The sequence below is a fragment of the Mastigoproctus giganteus genome, chromosome 3 (genome assembly GCF_048544385.1).
Source record: "Mastigoproctus giganteus isolate SK-2022 chromosome 3, ASM4854438v1, whole genome shotgun sequence".
Lineage (NCBI taxonomy): Eukaryota > Metazoa > Arthropoda > Arachnida > Uropygi > Thelyphonidae > Mastigoproctus > Mastigoproctus giganteus.
Window position 1 is genome coordinate 48,380,445 of NC_143577.1, and position 22,586 is coordinate 48,403,030.

At 36.2% G+C, this 22,586-nt stretch overlaps 1 protein-coding gene across 4 annotated transcripts in view; it reads left to right on the forward strand.

Annotated features, from left to right (window-relative positions):
- Positions 1-20,765, forward strand: part of LOC150087936 (CUGBP Elav-like family member 1) — a 549,389-nt gene extending 528,624 nt beyond the window's left edge. For 2 of the 4 annotated variants that reach the window (XM_090369279.1, XM_090369280.1), the window contains exon 19: positions 19,208-20,764. The gene's annotated coding sequence lies outside the window, so the exon portion shown is untranslated. Of the gene's footprint in view, positions 1-19,207 lie in introns of all 4 variants that reach the window. The other 2 variants (XM_090369282.1, XM_090369281.1) reach the window with 2 other exon arrangements.
- The last annotated feature ends 1,821 nt before the right edge of the window (positions 20,766-22,586 follow it).

A 22,586-nucleotide genomic window follows, 5' to 3' on the forward strand; every position in this document is an offset into this window, starting at 1 on the left:
AGTCCCCACCAAGTGTCGCCAGGATTCTTTTTTCTTTTCTTTTATGAGGGAAGTATATTGAGTCCTGAGAGTCCTATAGGACTCTTAGGACACAATAAACTTCATCTTGGGGGCCAAGATATTCTGGCTCTTCAGAAATGTCTCTTTGTCTGGTGTATCCTTCTCCTGACCACAGTCAGGTCAGGGCACCACCAGGAGGACTGCCTTCTTCCTGGGTTTTTTCCTTCGGGATAGATAAGTTTCTTGTTTTGGTAATCATTTCTGTCATAGTCTTGGCATGATCGCCCAGGCTATAATTGTTATTTGATCTAGACTGCTCATTTTCCTGTTTCTGCAGCTCAGCTGCTGTGAGTTCATTGAAGATGTTCCATTTTGCTTTCATTATGATTGTATCTTCTTGTATTTAACTTAAAAGTTATTGCTCTGCGACTTGATGTAGACCAGGCCAGCTGGACAAACCATTTTGAAATTTTGTATGCTGTTGTCATTAGCATTAGCATTAGTAGAGGCATATGATGCAAGAAAGCAAGTTTGTGCAGAATCAGCCAAAAAAAAAAAAAAAAAATGCTCCAATTTCACTCCAACATTCATTCCAAATACCTGTCCAGCTCAGCCTTAAATTTATTTAGGCTATCAACTTCCACAACAAAAGATGTAAGTCTGTTCCACCAATTAACTACCCACTGGCTAAAGGCAAATTTCTGCACATCTATCCTACATCTGTCTTTCCTCAATTTGAATTTATGCCCTCTCAGGTGATTATTCTGAGCAAGAGGAAGAATCCCATTGGCATTGAGTATACTCAAACCATTCAAGGCTTTATACACCTCAATCAGATTCCCTCAAAGGGGCGCCTCCGTAGGCAGGGGCAGCAGTGCATAGCACACGCTTCTTGATTAGACCGGGATTCGAGCCCGTGACCACCAAATGGTTAGAATGCGGAAAGGTCAGGGAATGATCACCGCATATCCCCGGAGTAATATGACCTTAGTTGCTAATGCTCCTAAAAACCAAATAACTAACAAACTAACAATAACAAGCCTCACAGGTGCTTAGTCTCCAAACACTGTAATCTGCAAAACTTAAGCCTTTCTTCGTAAAAGCAACCCTTTGTTCCATTCACTAATCTTCTTGCCCTTCTCTGTACTCGTTCCAACAGCTCTACATCCTTCTTAAAATGAGGCCTCCAGACCTGTATACAGTACTCAAGGTGTGGCCTGACCATCGGCTTACACAAGGGGATAATCACATCCTTATCTCTGCTAGAAAAATTCCTGTATATCATTGACAAGACACCATGAGCTACTCTTGCTTACTGTCTGCACTACTCAGAAAACTTCATATCTGCCTAAACAATTACTCCCAGGTCCTTTTCATTCTCTACCACTGTCAGTGCAGTACCACGGAGTTGATACATTACTCTGGGATTATTGCTTCCCATATGTAGTACTTTACATTTGTCAATGTTAAACTTCATTTGCCACCTCTCAACCCATCTACCCAACTTTTCTAGATCCTGTTGCAGCAGCGTACTATAATTAGTGTCATTAACACCCTGCCAACCTTCGTATCGTCTGCAAACTTGGACATTAAGCCTGATATACAATCATTAATATCATATATAAATACAGAAAACAACAATGGACCCAACACTGAACCCTGAGGGACTCCACTAATAATATTAGTCCACGAAGAGCAGTGTCCATTGATTACCACTCTCTGTCTTCTCCCACTCAACCATCCCTTTATCCATAGCAACAATTTGCCTCCAGTGCCACACTGCTCCAATTTGTGAAACTGTCTTCCATGTGCAACAGTATCAAAAGCCTTTCTAAGATCCTAAAATTTTGAGGTATCAAAGTTATTCCCTGCATCCAGTTGCTTTGTGACCACATCATAGTATCCACATTATATCATAATCAAATTGGTCAGACAAGACTTCCCCTTAACAAACCCTTGCTGTGTCCAAGTGGCGCCCCCGTAGCCAGGTGGGAAGGAGCAGCAGTGCGTAGCACACGCTTCTTGATTAGACCGAGGTTCGAGCCCGTCACCACCAAATACGGAGGATGCGGAAAGGTCAGGGAATGACCACTGCATATCCCGGAGCAATATGGCCTTAGTTGCTAATGCTCCTAAAAACCCAAAATAACTAATAACTAGCTGTGTCCAAGTTATAACTGAAATCTTTTCTAGATGATCCTGCAGTGCTTCTTTAACCAGTGCCTCCATTAATTTCCCTGGAACAGAAGATAAACTAGCAGGTCTATAATTACTTGTGTCGCCCTTTGATCATCCTTTGGGGTAGCATTTGCACATCTCCAGTCCTTTGCTGCCTCCTTTAATATAACTGGATAGATTCCATCCACCCCAGGTGACTTTCTTATTTTTATCTTCAACAATTTCTCCTCCACTTTCCTCGGCGTCTCCGTAGCCAGGTGGGAAGGCGCAGCAGTGCGTAGTACACGCTTCTTGATTAGACCGGGGTTCGAGCCCGTCACCACCAAATACGGAGGATGCGGAAAGGTCAGGGGATGACCACCGCATATCCCGGAGCAATATGGCCTTAGTTGCTAATGCTCCTAAAAACCAAATAACAATCCACTTTCCTCAGTTATTACAAAATCATCTAGTTCACCTCTGGCATTCCCCTTCCTGAATAACTCCTCATGTGTGTAGGTATTTATTATATTCGTGCAAAATACTCATTAAGTTTGTTAGCCACTTGAGCAGGATCATCAACAGTTGAACCATCAATATCCAGTGGACCAATCTGATTCATCCCTTTCCTTCTAGAGTTTACATAGGTAAAGAACTCTTTGTTGTTTTTCTTTGCATCCTTTGCCAAAGATTTCTCATAATCTGCCTTTGCCTGCCTAAGTGACTTGGTTGCAGACCAGCTTATATCTATCGTAGGCTTCCATGTTACACGTTAATTATATGTATCCCATGCATTTTTCTTCTCTGACACATGTCTCATTAGTTCATCTGACATCCATTTAGGCCTAAACCAACCCACAAATTCCAGTCAATATCCGGGAAATTAAAATCCCCAATTATAAGACTCTCTGATTACTGGCCTACTCTATTTCCCTGTACAGTTTTTTATTATACTCATCAGAGTCATTAGGTAACTATAACACACTCCTACTCTCAATTTTGACTTCCCCGTGCTTATGTGACACCAAACTGACTCGACACTGCACTGTCTAGCGATGTCGACTGGCTGCACTTCCTTGGATTTTATGTGTTTCTTAACTAATAGCATAACCCCTCCTCCCTTCCTATCCCATCTATCCTTCCTGTACACATTTTCCCACCCCCCAAATTCCAGTTCTGCATTCCTTATATCTGTGTGACACCACATCTCTGATATCCCAACAATATCTGCCTTTGATGTTTTGACCAACACCTCAAATTACACAACTTTATTTACCAAACTACTAGCATTGGTGTACACGCAAGTATACATGCACCTGTTCCTATTCTTAGCTACCCTAATACAACCCATGTGTTTCCTTGTACCGCAATCACTCTCAGCAGTCTCTAAAATCCCCTGCATCTTGTTTTCCAGGCTGCTGCTCATTCCAATAGAAGCAGTGCAGGAATCACTTTCACCTCTGCCAGCAGCTACTGGCCTACTGTATTTCCCTGTACAGTCCGTGTATCCCCCCCCAAGTAGCAGTTTTCCGACCCACCTAACACTGCTTCGATAGCATCAACAAATATTCTTGCACCACACCCTTTCTATTTAAGTGTATCCTATCCCTGTAGAAGCAGTCTCTCCTATTAACAAGCACAGACCAGGCTGGGAAAAATTCTACCCCTTGAGCCTTGCACAATCTCTCCAGGGTTGAATTGATTGACAAAATTGGGGCAAGAGTGACATCAATGTCACTCTCTCTCACATGGTACTGCTAAAAGTGGGCAGGTTTTGCTGTTGATTTAACCTGAAATGTAGAGGTAGCAATATAATCTGTAAGAATTTGACCATTATTAGTGTACGCTCTGTGTTTTTTGAGAATTTGAGGGTCCCTTCGTGGGACTCTCAAATGGTGAAGGGACTCACCATTGTGGGTCCCTTCACTGCTATGCCATAAGGTTGATCGGCACAGACTATTATATTAGCATTTGACAGTAGAGCTGTAACTGCTTGTAGGTATTCAGTGCTAGGATTTATATCTTCACTAGGTATACAATACAATGAAATAATGTAAACTGTCCAACAGCACTGGAGATGTGTGCACACTGCCACTGTGGAGCTGAGGTGACCCTCCTTTGTGACAGTAAGGTCAGTGTTTCTTACAACTATTGCAGTAGAAGAAATAATAGAACACTTGTGGTGTGTTTTGTTGTTTTATAGTCTCTTGGGTATCCTAGAACTCTACCCATATGTGTGTAGGGTTCTTGGAGTACCAAGATATCTATGTCATTTTCTTCTAATTTGAGTTTAATCTGATCTATAACAATACTTCGAGGGTTTGGTGTGAAACAACATTAATTACAACATCATTTTGTAGTTGATGTTTTTGTAATTAACCAAAAACAAGTCATTTAACATTTTCTTGGCTTATTGGAAATGGTGATGTGTGCACACACTGCCACTGGGGAGCAGAGGTGGCATTGTGACAGTAAGGTCAGTGTTTCTTACAACTATTGCAATATAAGGGAGAAGGAGAAGAGTACTTACAGCCTAAGCTAACTTGTAAAGTAATACAGAGATACAGTTCTATGACATGATATGCATTGTTATTTGTATAAAGTAAAACTAAAGTTTTACAAAAAGAAAATGCAATTTTGTAGTTAACATCGTTTGACACTAAACCCTCGACTTGCTCTTTGAGCATTCAATTGAATGAAGTTTAGAGCCCTAGTCACAATGATATTTTCAGTCTGGCCCATAGCTGGTCCTAGATTGTATTAATTTTATCCTTTTTTGATAGCAGGAGCATTTCACATCTCTGATACCATGTAAATGGTCAGACAGTCATGCTACCTTACAGGTTGCTCACTTTGGCTGCTGATCCTTGTTTTGACAGTTTTTAAAGTCATGGCCAGTGATTGCACAGTGGCCACAGACAGGAGTTTTCTGGCTGCAGTCCCTGGCAATGTGTCCATACTTGTGACAGTTGAAGTATTCCTATACAGGGAGATGCTCCCTGAATGTGTGACTGGTCCAGCCAGCATAGATTCTCTGTTGTCCTTTTAGGTGTTTCCATATTTTGGGAGAAATTTCTGCTATAATATTTATTGGCCATTTTTTCTGCTCTTTGTGCCTCTTTTTAGTTGAAATTGCTCTACAAATTCTTCTATATTCATTATTTCCTTGAAGTTTTTGAAATATATGTCTGTCATCAACTCTCTTTTATGGGTAGACTCTGTTATATCAAAAATCAGGATATTGGGGTTTTGGTTTTTCCCCTTTTGTTTCTGTCTTCTTTAAGTCTTTGTTAGCTACTTCCAGTAGAACCACTGCCTTATTTTTCTATTATTGTTGACTGTGATGTCTGTCAGTGTAGTTTTAATTTTGTCATTACAGTGTCTCTCACTGCCTCAGTTGATTTGTAGTTTTAATCAGTCTTGGTCTTTAGGATTACTATATTTGTCTCTTTGTTCTTGGGCGTTTCTTTTGCCTTATTAATCTGTTTGTTTCAGCCTTGTTGGCCCTTGTTACTTGGGCATAGGTTAGAGAATTCATTTCCTTGTAATTATTTTTTTTCTTGATCACCATGTCCACTTTTATTTTCAATGTTTAATTCTATTACTCTTTGCTCCAATACAATCCAACAGTTACAATCTGCAGCCTTATTGCAGATATTATCCTGTTAGTTTGTTTATGTAGAAAGTCTTCCAAGTACAATTTAAGTTCCTTAATTTGTCTGATTGGGCCTTCTATCTCATTGATTACATCACATATTTTTTCTCTTCCTCTACCTTTGTCTCTCTTTATTGTGTGATGTCTTTTTCCTTATTTTGTATAATTTCCACTTTATTCCTTCCTTTTTGGCCCTTTTATTGGTATCTTCATTGTTATTAATAGGACATTGAATTTTGATGATGTCGGGTAAAGTGCCGCCTGGCAACCCAAAGGTCGCGGGTTTGATTCCCGCCGCGGGCTTGGATCAAAGTACTGCAAAAAACCTTGGGAGGTGCATTATGGCCACAGAAGCCTATGTGCCAACAACTACCAAAAAAAAAAAAAAAAAAGATGATGTCTTGAAATATTTACCCAATGTCTGCACTGTAGCTCTGTTTTTTTCTCATTGTAAATCAGTTTGTAGCATGAAATTGCATTATGCACCACTCTCACTTTTTCAAACCGTTCAGTGTCTGGATCCTGAGCTTTTAAGCCAGCTAGTCCTTTGTCGATCATTTTAAAGCATTTTGCCATTTCCTTAGTATCAAATCATTTTGATGGTTCAACTTCTTTTATGTTCTCCGAAATCTTATTTTCATTTTTATGGTCATCAAGCTCCATTAAATCTTCATTGCTTAATTCCTTTCTATGACTTTGCAACAGTTCAATAAAGTCATTTTCCTCTAAATTTAATTCCAATATTCTGGTCATTTCCACAAGCTCTCTAATTACATCTTCATTTTCTTCACTCCCGAAGCATTTTGAACAAACTGGGGGGGAGCAAGTTTCTTCCAGGTGGCATTCATGGTTGATACTGTAATTTCACTCTAGCTTTAACAGCTTTGTAAATGTTGAATTCTTTCCAGAACTGCTTTAATGATCTGGCATTTGTCCTTCAGTGGCCCGTCCTGCTTCTCTAAATGTTACTCGTAAATAATACTTTTTGAATGTCTGTATTAGACCCTGATCCATGGGTTGAATGAGGGAAGTTATTTGCAGGTAAAAATATAACTTTTATGTTTTCGTGATAGTTACACATACCAGGTGCATTATCAACCAGCAGTAATATCTTAAATGGTAGGTTGTTTTCTTGGCAATATTTTTTAATTTCTTGTGTCACCCATGCTTTTCAATTGGACTTCCACACAACAGGTAGTGATGCCTTTGAAATATTTTTGAAGGCCCTTGAATTTTTACTATGGTAAACTGACAGTGGTTTTATTTTGCAACCTCCATCAGCATTTCCACCAAAAAGAAGGGTTAATCTGTCCTTTGATACCTTAAATCGTGACTGTTTTTTCTTCTTGCGATATGCAAGAACGATCTGGCATTTTTTTCCAATATAAACCAGTCTCGTTTACATTGAAGACCTGTTGTGGTAAGTAATCCTCATTTTTGATGATTTCTGCCAAAGTCTTGGGGAACTCCATAGCTGCTACTATATCTGCACTAGCAGCCTCACCTGTAACTCTGATGTGTGTAGTTTAGCATGGCCCTTAAATCTTTGAAACCATCCATGGCTTGCAATGAATGTTTCACTAGCAACATTCTCACTACGTTTACACTTTAGTTTTTCAAAAAGACTCAAGGCTTTTTCTTGTATGACATAAGACTTATTGGCATTTGTTGTTGTTTCATGTCTTCTATCCAAATCATCAACAATTTTTCCATTTCTTCTAATAATAAGCCTGTTTTGGATTTAATCATAGATTGCATTGGCACAGAACTTATGTGCTGCATAATCAGATATTTTTTATAATGGTTCTAACAGTCGATTCATTCATTTTGTGAATACATGCAATGTTCATAAATTTCTTGCAGTTTTCATGCTGTTTAATGATTTTGACTTGTCTCCATAGTTATAATGTGCCTCTTCTTATCACTGTGATTACTATTCTCACTATTTTTTCTTTTTGCAGACATATTTATGGTTTATATTTATTTTTTTTACAAGTATAAGCTCACAACATACAACTTACACTTAAGTGGTTAAGGTGAAAACAAAGTGCCAGTGCCACTATCAAATCACATTGCAGACACTGATGCAATCTATTATATTTAAAGTGGTGCTTAATGGATGCCGTGGTAAGTAGAGGTAGTGCAACCGCGTATCTACGAATCCATGTAAGTCAAGGACTTACTGAATTGTGATAATCTGCTGTATGTTATTCTTTAATGGTTTTGCCTAATACAGGAAGTTGGATGTTGGTCTGTATGATTTAGGATCAGTAGGGAGTTTCTCAGAGTTTTTTTATAATTGATCTTAACACAGTTTTTTTTCCATATTTTTGGGATTCATACAGTTATTATATAGTGCTATTAATTTATCTGGCGCAATTTCTGCTAGTTTTTTGATAATTTCAACCTCTAAGAGCTCAAAATCTGGGCATTTATTGTTTTTGGTTTTAATAGTGCTATTTCTAAGTCTTCTATAGTAAACAGAGGTTCAATATTGACATTGTCATAATCAGTATTCTCTTTTATTATGTCTAACTGGGTAGGAGAATACTCCCCAGCCTCAGTCATGATAATACTATCCGATGTTGCTAACAGATTCAGCCCAACACAACGTTGGGGAAGACATCTGACTTGACAATTGTGTCAATTACATTGGCAACTTGTTGGCCACTATTCTATAGACAACTCCCCAAAGATAATTGTTTCCAGAAGTTAATAAATTAATTAATTTAATCTTTCTGTTGACAACTCCCCAAAAGTCATTGTTTCCATTAGTTAATAAATAAATTAATTAACCTTTATTGTATGTAAAAATACAATACAGTGTACCCATCACTGCATGCTGGCAGGGGTTTCACATGGATAGTAATATAATAAGAAGAGTAAGAAGATAATAACAAAATAATAATAATAATGGTGATGATTATTAATAATAACAATGGTAATAACAAAATATCAAAATTGAATCAATAAAGTACAATCCAGAAACAGATACCTTGTGAACCACTTCTGCATACATCTAGATTACAGGAATTTGTGGTTTACAGAATAGAGTGACGCAGGTTGAGTTTTTTCATAGTTCACTGATAGATTTTACAGTTCAAATTCTGGGGTGGGGAAGCAGATCACATGCTTTTGTTAAGCTCCTTCTCCTGTACTGCTTGTTGCCAGCAAACCAGTACAGATCAATGTCCAATGATTGTATAATTGTCAAAGTTATTTTTTTTCTTTTTTTGTCTCTGATGAGGGCTGTGTATTGATTCCTGAGAGGTTCTATAAGAAGCTCTCAATGCATCCACCTCACTTTGTGGCCAAGATCTTCTGGCTCTTTGAAAATATCTCCTCGCCTGGTGTACCCTTCTCTTTAGTATAGTCAGTTCAAGTCTGATTTGATCAATCTGCTTCCTTGGCTTTTCCCGTGGAATTGACAGGTTTGATGTTTTTATTAAAATATTTGTCATATTCAGTGCTTGCTTGTCCAGGCTACAGTTGTTGCCTGATCTAGACCACTCATCTTCCTGTTTTTGCAGCTCAGCTGCTGTATGTCCTGTGAAAATCTGCCAGTTTGCTTTTTTAAGATTATACCTTTTGACATCCAACAAGACTTATTGGGTTGTTTGTAGTTGCCTGTTCAGTTTGAAGGTGATGGCTCTATGATCTGATGTAGTCCAGTCTGTAATTTTATAAGCTATTGAATTGGTGGCAAGAGTAACATAGTACTACCATAAGTTGGCAAGTTATTTGGTTGGTTGGTTTAGTACTTGAAATGGTGAGGTAGCTATGATCTGATAAGATTTGGCCATTGTGTGTGCCTGTTCTGTCTTCTGTATAGCTATGCCATAAGGCTGACTGGCAGTTGACATCAGCAGCACACAATAATGTTAGCATTAGGTAGCAAATCTGTAACTACTTGTAGACATTCAATAGCGTGATTTATATCTTCACCTGGTCTGGAATACAGTGAAATAATATAAAACTGTTCCACAGCACTAATGATATGTGCACACACTGCTACTGGGGAGCAGAGGTTACACACCTTTGTGACAGTGAGATCAGTGTTTTTTACAACTATTGCAGTAGAAGAAACACCTGATGTGCATTCTGTGATCTTATAGCCTCTTGGGTATCCTTGAACTCTACCCATATGAGCATAGGGTTCTTAGAGTACCAAAATGTCTATTATTTTTGTCTAACTTGAGTTTTATCTGATCAACAACTATGCATGCTCTTTGAACATTCAGTTGGAAGAAGTTTAGAGCCCTCATCACTTTTCATAGTTCATATTCTCAATCTGACCTATAATTGGTTCTAGATTAGATTAATTTGATCATTAATTGATACCAGGGGTACTTCATATCCTTGATACTGTCAAGTGTGTTAGTTGTCTGATGGCACTGGGGGTTTCCCCCATCTCTGCATTGTATTCTTTGTAAGTGACACAGAACTCTGTGGAGGCCAGAGATTTAAAAAGTGTGTTGGGAGTGGCTTGTTGTGTAGTGTTATGTTCTGTTGTTTCTCTGACCATTTATCCGTTGGAACCCACCGTTGCCCACACTTTGCCACAAGGAGGCAGGTCAGGCACCCAGTAGATTATTTAACTACTCTGGCAGACTCCACCACCTAATTTCCAAGGATTTCAATGGCAAGACCTATATATATTTAAAGGGGGGGTGAACACACACACAAACTGGATTAGAATTTGGAAAGTCCGAAAGAGGTTTACGAGAAAGTAGTTGAATTTTTTGACACTGATTTCAATTTGGTGGCATTATTATTATTATTATTATTATTATTAGCCATATGGTGCAAGGAAGTTTGTTGCACCAGCCAAAAAAAAAAAAAAAAAACGAGTTACCCAGAGAAAGAGAGAAAAGCAGAAGGAAATCACCAAGAAAGAGAAGAATGATGATATCCAGCTCAGGACCCTGGGTGTGCCAAGCCCATACTCACCAGATATGAGCCCCTGTTAGGGGGTGTACTTGGTAAGCTTCGTTAGAGTGGGGGTAGACTGGGGGAACGGGTAGAAAGATGGAGACAATAGAGTAGGCATCCCCAAAGAGGTCAGTGGGGCAAGCCCCACCAGGGGGAGGCAGGGAGGGGAGGGGAGGAGACGAGACAGAGACCCATCTCCTCCCCCCGCCTGGGAATGGGGTTTTAAAGGGAACTGGATTAGAGTTCAGATTGCCAAATAGCATGTTGGCAGCAAAGCTGCAGTATGTCTTCATCAGTGATGGTTGTTAAGTCCATGTTTTGTTGAATCTGGTAGGAAGGTCAAACTGCTCATCCCCCTCCGGGGGTGAGATATGTTAGCTGGCAGTGGGGAACCCACCAGGCGAAGGGGGTGGGAGAGACACATTTACTTCATTCATAATCTGCATTTTCACTCTACTTGCGTTCTATTTTTATAGTTTAGAATATATATATATATATATATATTTTTTTTTTTTTTTGTTAGGTTATATATATATATATATATATATATATATATATGTATGTATATATACATATATATATATTTTCTTTTTCTTTTTCTTTTCCTTTTTTTACCTTTTTCTTCTCCTTTCTTTACCTTTTTCACCTGTTTTATATACTACATACTATGTCCTTTATCATTTATTTCTATGTTTTATATATGTATGTATATACATTTTTCCCCCCACTCACTCATTCATCTCTTTCTCCCACATCAGGGGGATGCAATGGTGTGTAATGTAATTTAAATACTAATGCTTAATAATTAAGCTAAATACAAAAGAATATAAAATATTAAAACTAGGGTTAGTGTGAACTTAACTGTAACATTTATGGTTTGTGTTCTTTTTCTCACATGCTTAAACTCTCATTCATTCTTCTTGCTTTCATTTCATTTGTTTGACTCTTGCTTTCTGCACTGCACTTTCTGGGCACCTCAACTTACTATTATTCTTCAGTTGTGGTGCAGGCCTAGCTGCAAGTTTTTTGCAGGCCAGGGGAGAATGCAGTGATAGTGTTCGTGTTTGTTAGTATATATAAAGTAGTGTAAGTTATTATTAACTTTGTATTCTTTCAGCCAATTACATTTGCTCTTCCACTCATTCCCATTCACCATAACACTCATTCACTCTCTTTCCCTCGTGCTGGATCTGTCTTACTTTCACCAAAACTGACATTTATTCCCTTTTACCGTAATTCCTAATTCACTCTTTCACTCAGTGTCCACATCCCTTATACTGTGTAAATGGTCAGACAGCCTGGTTGGCTTGCAAGTAGCACACTTTGGCTGCTGATTCTTGTTTTGACAGTTTTTAAAGTCATGGCCAGTGATTGCACAGTGGCCACAGACAGGAGTTTTCTGGCTGCAGTTCCTGGCAGTGTGTCCATACTTGTGACAGTTGAAACACTTTTGACCAGGGAGGTATTCCCTGATTACAGAGTGAAAAGTAGAACAACTGATTATGTTGTTACAAATTAATTATAATTGATTAACTAATAATATATAGGGTGCCCCAAAAGTCACTATTTGTTTGGCTAAATAAGATGAATTTCATAAAAATGTCAAAATGACATGATTATACACCTATTTTTCTACAAATTATAGGTATTTACATTGTTCTACAACTTTTCATAATTTATTAATTATTATTTTTTCTTTCAGACCCAAATATACGTATAATGTTTCCATTAAAACATTTTTTTTTTTTAAATTCTCCTTATTTAGCCTAATAGATAATGACTTTTCGGACACCTGGTATAAAAGTAATTGTCACTTCACTGCACATTCATCACAACAATTCACCCACAATTTGTAAACATTGCATATGAAATGCAGAATACAGGCTCTATGATTTAATAAATTAAATAAATAGCATAAATTACCTCAATGCAGGTAGTAATGTTGTCAAGATTTTCATAATACAGTTTACTTATTTCTTCTTGAATGTTAATAGAAATTGAAATATAACATGTATTTGATGTTTCTGCATTAATTAGAATAAGCTGACAGTAATAATTTGCGATTTATACATTTTGTTCTGTACATCTGCCATATTGCCCCTTCATTCCTACAAACAGTGCATGGCAGCAAATATAATATCCAGTGCTTCAGATACAATACACAATTAGTTTAAGGGTCAAAGTAATGCTTGCACACACCTCATCAGTTCTTGTTTGTTGCCACAACATATTGCAGTCGAATCTTGTTAATACAAAATTCAAGGGATCTAAATTTTTCCGATTTGTAATAACGAGATTTGTAGTAACAAGGTACCCAAAATTGTATCTTTTTTTTTTTTAGTACATGTTGTATATCTAAGACTAATAATAATAATAACAAAATTAAATTAATTTAAATTAATAAAATAAAAACAAAAGCCTCTTCAAACCATACATTAATAGGAATAACATTTTTTAAAGATTTTATTTGTAAGATAAAATTTAAAAAAAAGCAATTAACAGAAATGAAAATATTGTACAGTATAAATTTTGATTTATACAATATTTTAGTATCACAGTAAAAATAATTACAATCTCAATATAAAAGGAGACATACAAACCATTAACTTTTTAATAAATTAATCTAATTTAAAGAACGAATCCAATGTTGTTTGCACAGTTTTTGTCCTATATGTATTTTTAACTACAGCACAGACATTATCAAATGCAATAGTTGTTTCTTTATCAATGTTACTGCAGGCCAACACATTCTCTATTATGTTCAATACATTTTGGGCAACTTTTTTAGATGGTAGTGTGTGTGCTTTTTCGCTGTCACTGGTAGCAAAAATATCATTGTTTCGTTTGGTGCTCAGCAGCTCTTCTGGTGTTGACATTGCAGTGGTAGCAACTTCATCATCCACCTTCACAAACTCTTCAAATTCGCCAACATAATCCATATGCTCCTTCAAATTCCTCCATTCCTCAATGTTGCTATCACATTTGTCCAGCAGACGAATGTGATAGCAACATTGAGGAATGGAGGAATTTGTTCCCTGTTTTTCAATGATATTCTCTCCAAAGCCACTCTTTCTGAAGCAGTTGATTATTACACTTGATGCAATACTGTCCCAAGCAATAATAAGATTACGGATAGCATCCAAGACATTCCAATTTGGCTGCAAATTGTTCCTATGTTGCGGATCAAGTACCTTATCAGGCAGGCTCTGTATGCTCTCTTGAGGTTATAAATAATGCCTTGATCGAGTGGTTGCACTAAACTTGTGGTACTGGGGGGTAAAAGATCCACCGCTTACCCGCTCAAGATCCACCGCTGCAAATCTAGTCATCACCACCACTACCAAGATCCTCGAGGCATTTGAGCACCTTTCAGAAATCACCGTTACGTATATCGACGTCCAGGCAGCATTTGATTCCATATCCGTTTACGCGTTGGCAAGGCTACTACGTGAGTATTACCTCATTGGTGGAGACGTGCTCTGGTTTATTCAGACAATGCTGGAGAACAGGACCATTATTGTTCGCAATGGCAATCTGCACTATACCAGGACTATTACAGCTGGAGTCCCACAAGGCAGGGTACTGTCCAGAATCTTGTTCTCAGCTGTTCTCATGCCATTCATGACAAGCCGAACTGATATCATCACCTTTGCCGATGACATAAAACTGTTTATCCCCATCAGCCCTGGAGACACTGCTAAATACATCAGTACGCTGAATACGATAATCCTTCAGAAAATCCAGAACCTTGAGGCCTTCCTCTCCAGTTTCGGACTTCAAATCAATCCTGAGAAGTTAAAACAGTTGACTTTCTCTCTCAAACAGAGCCCAACAATAGTTCAGCCCATTTTAAGAGGATCCGCGATTTCTGCCGTCCGACAAAATCTGGGCGTTATTTTTGATCCAAAGTTCTCCTTTCTACCGCACATAGACCAATTGCAAATAAAGTTCTGTCGACTCTGGTGGATGATTAAACAACAGCTTATGCATGTGCATGACCAGGCTGTTGGGTGCAAATATATTAAGACTTGTTTATATGGTCATACTCTATGGCGCCGAAGTCTGGACTTCAACTGCTACGACCCATCTTAGACAGATTTTTGCAGGTGAATTCTGGCTACTGCAGTGGGCCATATGGAAATTTCAGCTTTCCCCCTACACCAAGGATCACCCAGATGGCAGCAGCTCTCAACATCAGATGTCTTCCTGCCATCATTCACGAGAGAAGACTCGTCTTTGCCATCAGAATGATGGTCGGCATTATTTCAGTACCAGATTTCTGGGCTAACTGCGGATGGAGGATCCCGGTCCCAAGCCTTAGGGCTAATCCAATCCTACAGACCATTCCAAACCGGTTAAAGCTATCTGATCGGTTCCTACTTGTGCAAATGCTGCAAGGCATCCTTGGACGGCGACCTCTACAAATTTGCAGTCTACAAGGAATATAGGCAGAAAGTACTCGGTCAGCTTCCTTCCCAGGACCACGTCAGAGGACATTAGAACCTGCTCCCGGAGACCTATTCATCACTGCCTTGAATCCATCATCCCAGTGTTCAAACCTTTCAGGAGTCATAATGTTTTTTATTTATTTTTATTTTTATTTTTTTTGTGTGTTTATTATGTTGTGTGATTTCTTTTATGTAAACCCCTGGCTTGTAGCCGTGAAGGGAGTTGTATACAGCAATGTGCCTTCTGTATATAATAAAGAGTTCTTCTTCTAAAAACAACAGCCATATATTTGTCAACTTAAGTATCTCGGCAGAATGTGCTGTACAACGATCTAGAATCATCAAAATGTTCCTTTTTCCTGAAGCTGTTCTTCTGTCCAATTTTGATAACCAACACTGAAAAATTTTGAGTGTAAGCCAAGCACTTCTATTGGCCTCATAATTACAGGGAAGTTGATTAACTGCTTTAAAACATCTTGGCTTGAAAAACTTAGCAATCACAAGTAGGTGTAGTTGTGTACTGCCATCTGAATTGTAGCATAACAGAACAGGGAGTTTTTTGTACTAAATTTTCCACCATGACAAAACTCTCCTTGAACAGCAAATTATAAAATAAACCTGTCTCGTCAAGATTAAAAATATCCTTTGCCTCATATTTTTCAAGAATGAACCATACAGAATGCAACCAGTCTGCAGCCTTTTCTTTGTCAACTAATCCAGCCTCACCACAAACATTTTGCAAAACCAAGTTATTCCTGTCTTTAAATCTTTGGAGCCAGCCACTGCTGCATTCGCTAATTCCTTGTTGCTGAGCTAGTAATTTGTCTTTTCTTGCAAAATCAGACCTGGCAAATTAGATGCACGTATTTGTTGGTACCACTCGAAAAGTTTTGTTTCAAGCTCCTCGTGTTTTGCACCACAAATTCATTTCCTGTTTTTCATCGCTGCTCCAGTGTCACGCACTTCTTCAAGTCTTTTTCGGTTTTTCAGTATTGTTAATAAAGTAGGTAAAGGGATGTTGTATTCCTTTGCAATGTCCGTTTTGCTGCAATCCATCCTATCAGCCTCTTGTATAATTTTTAGTTTAATTTCCAGGTTTAATTCCATCAGTTTACATTTTGTCACCATAACACTGCTAGATAAGATTTAATATAAACAAATTTTAAAGTAATTTAAAGACACAAGTTGCAAAAAATACGTCAGCTCGGACAAAAATGGCACAAAAAATAGATTGCTGTATACGATAGCAAAAGGCTCTTTGAACTGGGGTAACAATTGCAACTGACCTTATTTCCATGGAGAGCGAAGGAGTGCATGTAAACAACTTAGAAAAACTTTTTATTCCTTTGTTAATCCCATCCTTCAGAAAGATGTTTTTCAGAGTGCACTTGACGTAGCTACCATAAACTGCTTTTGTTTACACAAAACTAATTTCTAACAAGTCAGTGCCATCCTTCGGGAAATAGGGAGCCGGGTGGCCAGAGGCAATAATAGGGGCAATAATCGGACAGCTCTGTCAAGATTTGTATTAAACGTACAAAATGACAATATTTATTTCTCACGGGGTGGAAAAGAACTTTGTAATACATATTAACCGAATTTTGTAATAAATGAATATATTTAGATAGAAAAGCCTGTCCTTTTGCGGGGGAATAGTATGTGCTTTGTATAAACGAGTACTTTGTTGTATAAAACGAGTTAGTATTAACGAGATTTTACTGTATGTGGATATGTTCTTAGGGTAGCAATATTTCAAATGAGACGGAAGATATAGCTTGGGATACAAACCTAAATAACTTCAAGGGGTGTGTCATGGTAGTAAACTGTAGAAGACTACTTAGAGTCAACTGTGTCTACAGTAATGTCAGGAGTGTTGCCAATAAAATGGCTGAATTTGACCTCCTGGTTAGGACTACTAATGCTGATGTAATTAGGCTAACAGAAACGTGGTGCCACCTGTAAATTGGTGATGACGAGTTACGCTGCGTATGTATAATGTATTTAGGGATGATAGAAGGGGTGGAGGGGGGTCGTGCTTCTTATCAAAGGCAGCCTGAGCACAAAAACAGTTTTTGCTGAGTCTGAAGTTACTTCTGCCAGAATAGAATCTGTGTGATGTGAGTTTGGTGAAGCAAAGGAACAATGAGAGTGGGAGTAATCTACTGAGCAGAAGATTGTGAAGAATATGACAAGAGCCTTTACATGCAAATGGAATGGACAAGCAAGTATGAATGTCTTATTATGGGAACTTTAATCTTTCTTCATCACAGGGCTTAAAGTACAAGAACCATTGTCAGATAGTGATCATACAATTGCCAGCTGGAAGATGAAGAAAGATGTTGTAGTAGTTAAAGGTAAAGGCACGGGTTTTAACTTCAGAAGAGGGTGCAGGGCTTTGACAGTTTAAGGTGCTATATTGTGTCTGTGAACTGGGTAGATTGCGAAGGGATGGCAAATACATTTGAATTATGGAATACTTTTAAAGCAAAAATCACAGAAGCCATGAATGCATACATACCTTTAAGAAAATATTGCAGGAGGAGGAGGAGGAGGAGGATCCCAAATGGATGACTGCAGAGCTGGCTGGTCAAATAGAGCAGAAAAAGATAGCATGGGTCAGTTACAGAGTGATGAAAAGTACTGAAGCCTACAATAGGTACAAGTTGATCTGCAATAGTACCACAAATAAGGTCAGGGAGGCCAAGGCTGTTCTGGAAACTCCCTCTCCACCATTATTGATTAAAAATTGTTTTTGATTTTGCAATTAGGTTGTTAGTGATAATTACATTTAAAATAACAGCCACACAATCAAATTATTTGGCAATTTGTGAGGCAGTTAAATTACCCATAATTTAATATTATGGGTAAAATTGTAGGTGAATATTATGTTGTGATGAATGCGCAGTGAAGAAGAGACAATTACTTTTATATATTTTTAGTTAATCAATTAGTAATTAATTATTAACAACATAATTAGTTGTTCTACTTTTCACTCTGGAATCATAGAAAAGGGAAAAATTCATTTAATTTAAGAAATAAGAATCAAACGCACCTGAAATGTTATACACTGCCCTACATTATATAACTTGTTAATCAATACTGATTGACCATGTTCTGTATATAAATCAACAAACACAATTTTGCCACAGCAACCCTTGTTGCCAGTAAAACCATAGGTGACAACAACTTTTTTAGACATTGCTCACCAATCAAATGGGGATGAATTATTTTGCCAAATAATTCATCCTTCAAACTAAGCTGTTTTCTTTTTATTTTGTTTGTGAAAAAAATTAGTATCTGTTGATTTCTTCATTATTTAAATTCAACCTGTCCTGAATGGATTTCAGAGGGATAAAGGGCTCTTTGTAGACTTCATCCATTAGGATGAATTCTATAAAGAGCAATGTTCTGGAATCTCCCTCTCCACCATTATTGATTTAAAATAGTTTTTGATTTTGCAGTTAGGTTGTTAGTGATAATTAAAAATCCATTAGGATGAAGCCCTTTATCCCCCACGAAAATAAATTCAACAAAAATGCTGAGTTATGCTTTTTTTTGTTCAAATTTGAAAGAAATTAAAGCTGAAATCTAAACTATGGAAAAATTATACTCAGGCAGGCATGCAGCATATTTTGCACATGAACAGATAAACTTTTCCAATTAAAAAATAATCAGTGATGCAAGTCGAAATTGAAGGAAATATTGGGTGCATCTTAAAATTTGCACTTTCGTAATTTTAATAGCAATTTAATATTTAAATATATGGATTGGGGGGGGGGGGGGGGGGGCAGAGAGCAACAATACATTCCCTCTACAAGATTAAAAATTAAATATGCAATGTTCTGGAATCTTCCTCTCCACCATTATTGATTAAAAATTGTTTTTGATTTTCCAGTTAGGTTGTTAGTGATAATTAAATTTAAAATAACAGCCACACAATCAAATTATTTGGCAATTGGTGAGGTTTAATTTTTTTAAAACTCTTAATTAACTCTTAATTTTTTTTTTCTTACAGAATTCTCCATTGCATCCTAACTTCTCAGTGGATTCCCAGGACTGTTAATTTAAGACCCTTTGTGTCTTTTTATATACATAGCATCAAAATTGGATGCAAAATTTCTAATTAGCTTTATATGTTTAACTTAAGTGTAATGTATCCAGTTAGAGAATGGGAGAGATTTTGTGCAAAAAGAAGCCTTAACCTTTTTTTATGATTATTTTTATTTTTTTACTGTTGAATCTGGCATATGTGGCAGCATTTTCAATCTCCTTGTGTAGATAGAGTTGTGCAGCTCACCTTAAATTGTGCCTCTAAATGTGTAAACTGGACCAAAATAAATTACTTTGAAAGGTAAGAATTTTATTAGAGAAGAAAACCCTCTGCTCAACTGACCTAATTTTTCACTCAGGGTTGACTTCTCTGTCATCCACCCAACTTGGAAACATTTGTGAAGTTGATTGCATTTTTTACCTTAGATTTTACAGGATTGAGGCACGGATGCTTTAACTGAGATATATCGTAATTTATATATCAAAAGTAGAATATGAAATATTAATAAAGTATCCTATTTTTGCCCATATTAACACACTCTGAAAAAAAAACACAAAAAAAAAAACAAAAACTTTGGGTTATCTAGTCTACAGGAAAAGAAAACTTTTATGTCTTTATAGGCAGGAATTCTCTGACTTATTAAAATATCATTGATAAAGGATGTTAACTTAATGTGTCTCTCTGTCCCATTAATAAATGTAGCTGAGTTGTGAGGTTGTAACAGTGTTTGTCATTGCACTACAGTATTTAATGAACAGTCTAAAGCTGTTTGTCTTTCCTTAGAAATGTCACTTTGTAGAAGATATTGGTATAGTTTGTGCACTTGTGTCTCAATGTTCCTCTATCCGTTGTACACTGGTAACTGTTCATGCTTGCATGCTAATGTTGCTTGAACTGAGTGTTTTGTTTTAGTGTTAGACATGGTAACATTGTGATTGCTAACCAGATATTAAGGTATATATGGGTGCCAAAAATATGAGAATATTATTGTCTATTCTTTTTTTGTGAATTTGCTTACAAAATAGTTTTTCAGTAACCCGATTTTGTTAAATACTTCTAAGTGTGTTGGTAGAAGATATTCTGAATTTTTGGTAGTTCCTTTTAAATTTTTATTGTTCTTTGGGACGCATGCATGATACATGCTGACAGACTGGACAGACAGTTTCATAATTGATTTTTGCCTTTAGAGTCATTGGTATGTAGACTCACGTGCATTCACAGATGAATACATTGTCTAACAGTGCAATTCCTGTTTGTAAAACAGATGAAAATTGTTTTGGCATAGTACTTGTAAAGACATAGCAAATTTAAGTTTTTCATAAAATATTTGTTTCATCTCATTGCTGAGTTGTTTTGTTATATTTGTTGTTTAAAACTAAAGTTACACTGTGATACCAGACTAAACTATTGTACTTACATACACCATAACTGCAATGCCATACAAATGTGTATTTACTAATAATATATTAGAATGGTATATGTGGCCTTCAAAATGAAAATGATTATGTGTAATAAAAGTATTTTTAATTGTGTAAAAGTCTGGAAAAAAAAAAAAAAAAACCGTTTATTTCATTGTTCTGTACTGCCATTCTATATGTAAAAGCTTGCTTACAGATGTAGCTGCTGTTTAGAGGTGCTAAATAATTTACAGGGGTTAAATGTCTCACTTTTTTTTTTTTTTTTTTTTTACAAATAGGTGATGAAACATACTTCTTAAAGTCAAATACCCTTTCCCCTCCTTATATTTTATTCTTGACTTAATGGTTGTATGAACTTTAGATTGATGTTAACAATAATATATATTTATATATATTGTTAACCTGAAAATTTTGTTTCTAGCGCAGGCAAATTTCCATTTTTAATTAATTTTTCCTGCTCTGAGACAAGAAAAAGTAGAAATATTCTATTTATGTTAAGATCTGGACATTGCAAAACATATATATGTTCTGTAAATTAAAGGAATAAATATGCATTGTGTTCTGTATTTATAAGCTTGAAAAGTTTCAGTTTAACTACAGTATTAAATCAGAATAAAGCCAAGAAAAAAAATTGTGTGCAGTGAGATGTTTGTAATGATGACAGCATGATGTAGATGTAGCTGTGTTCCACACAGCTATGCATTATGTGTATATGTAAGGATAGCAAGACGAAAAATTTGGTATCATGTTTTACTGGTAACATGTAAATGTCATTTTATGAAACTGTTTAGTGTTTAGCTGTATTTAAAAGAAAAAAAAAAAAAAAAAACAGTTTTGTACAAAAATAAACTAATATTCATGTGTGTGTATATATGTATGTATATTATATGCATACATATATGTACACCAAATATATATATATATACACACATAAACACAGACATATGCATATATATATATATATATGTATAGATATTTATATATATGTATATTTATGTATAATTGTTTTTCATTGTCTGTCATTGGGAATCACTCTAGCATGTTTTTGACATTACTAGGTTTGCACATTGAAATAAAATAGCATTTTTATATCCAGATTTTTTTCTTGAATGAAAAATTTTACATAATATTTTTAAATAATCTTACTGCTGTTAATTCAGAAACCAGTACATTTTGAAAAATAAGCATACTATCCAAAAAATTTTGATGAAATATATCATTATTCTTTAAAAATGTCTGACATTACATTTGAATTCCATTTTAATTGAAATTCAGCACTAAGATGTATCCTTTTTTTTCCAGTAACCTTGAGTGGTGGCAGTTTAATTCATATAATTTTCATTATATATATATTATTTTTTAAACAGATGTGATGAAAAACATGGTCTGTTGAAGAGTTCCTTTATAAAATTCTGAAACAATAAAGCAACTTTAAGTATTTCTTAAGTGTGTATAATCTGCCACAAAAACATATCTTGCTGCTTTTTTTTTTCACTCTTAAAGTGACAGTGTTATGAAACACTTAATCCTGATTACATTTGAAAAGTTTCTATTATCAGTTAAGATAATCAGTTTAGTCCTGTTTAAAATATACCATTGCCTATATTAATTGGAAATGGTAGAGTTAGACATATAAGATCAGCATACCAATTAAATTGCAATACATTAATAACTTCAGAGAATAGTTTGTTTTCAGTAGTAATCTTTATTATACTATAATACTGTGTATCTGAAGCCAAAAAAATAAATAAAGGCAGATAACTGTTATATTAAACTGCTACAGACTTCCTTAATTGGTTTCTTTATTAATATACATCTCTTGCTTAATGAATTAAGCATATTCTTACAGTACAATTGAGATATTCACATGTGTACAATTATTAATATAGATTTGTGACCACTACAAATCTTTAACATTGAATTCA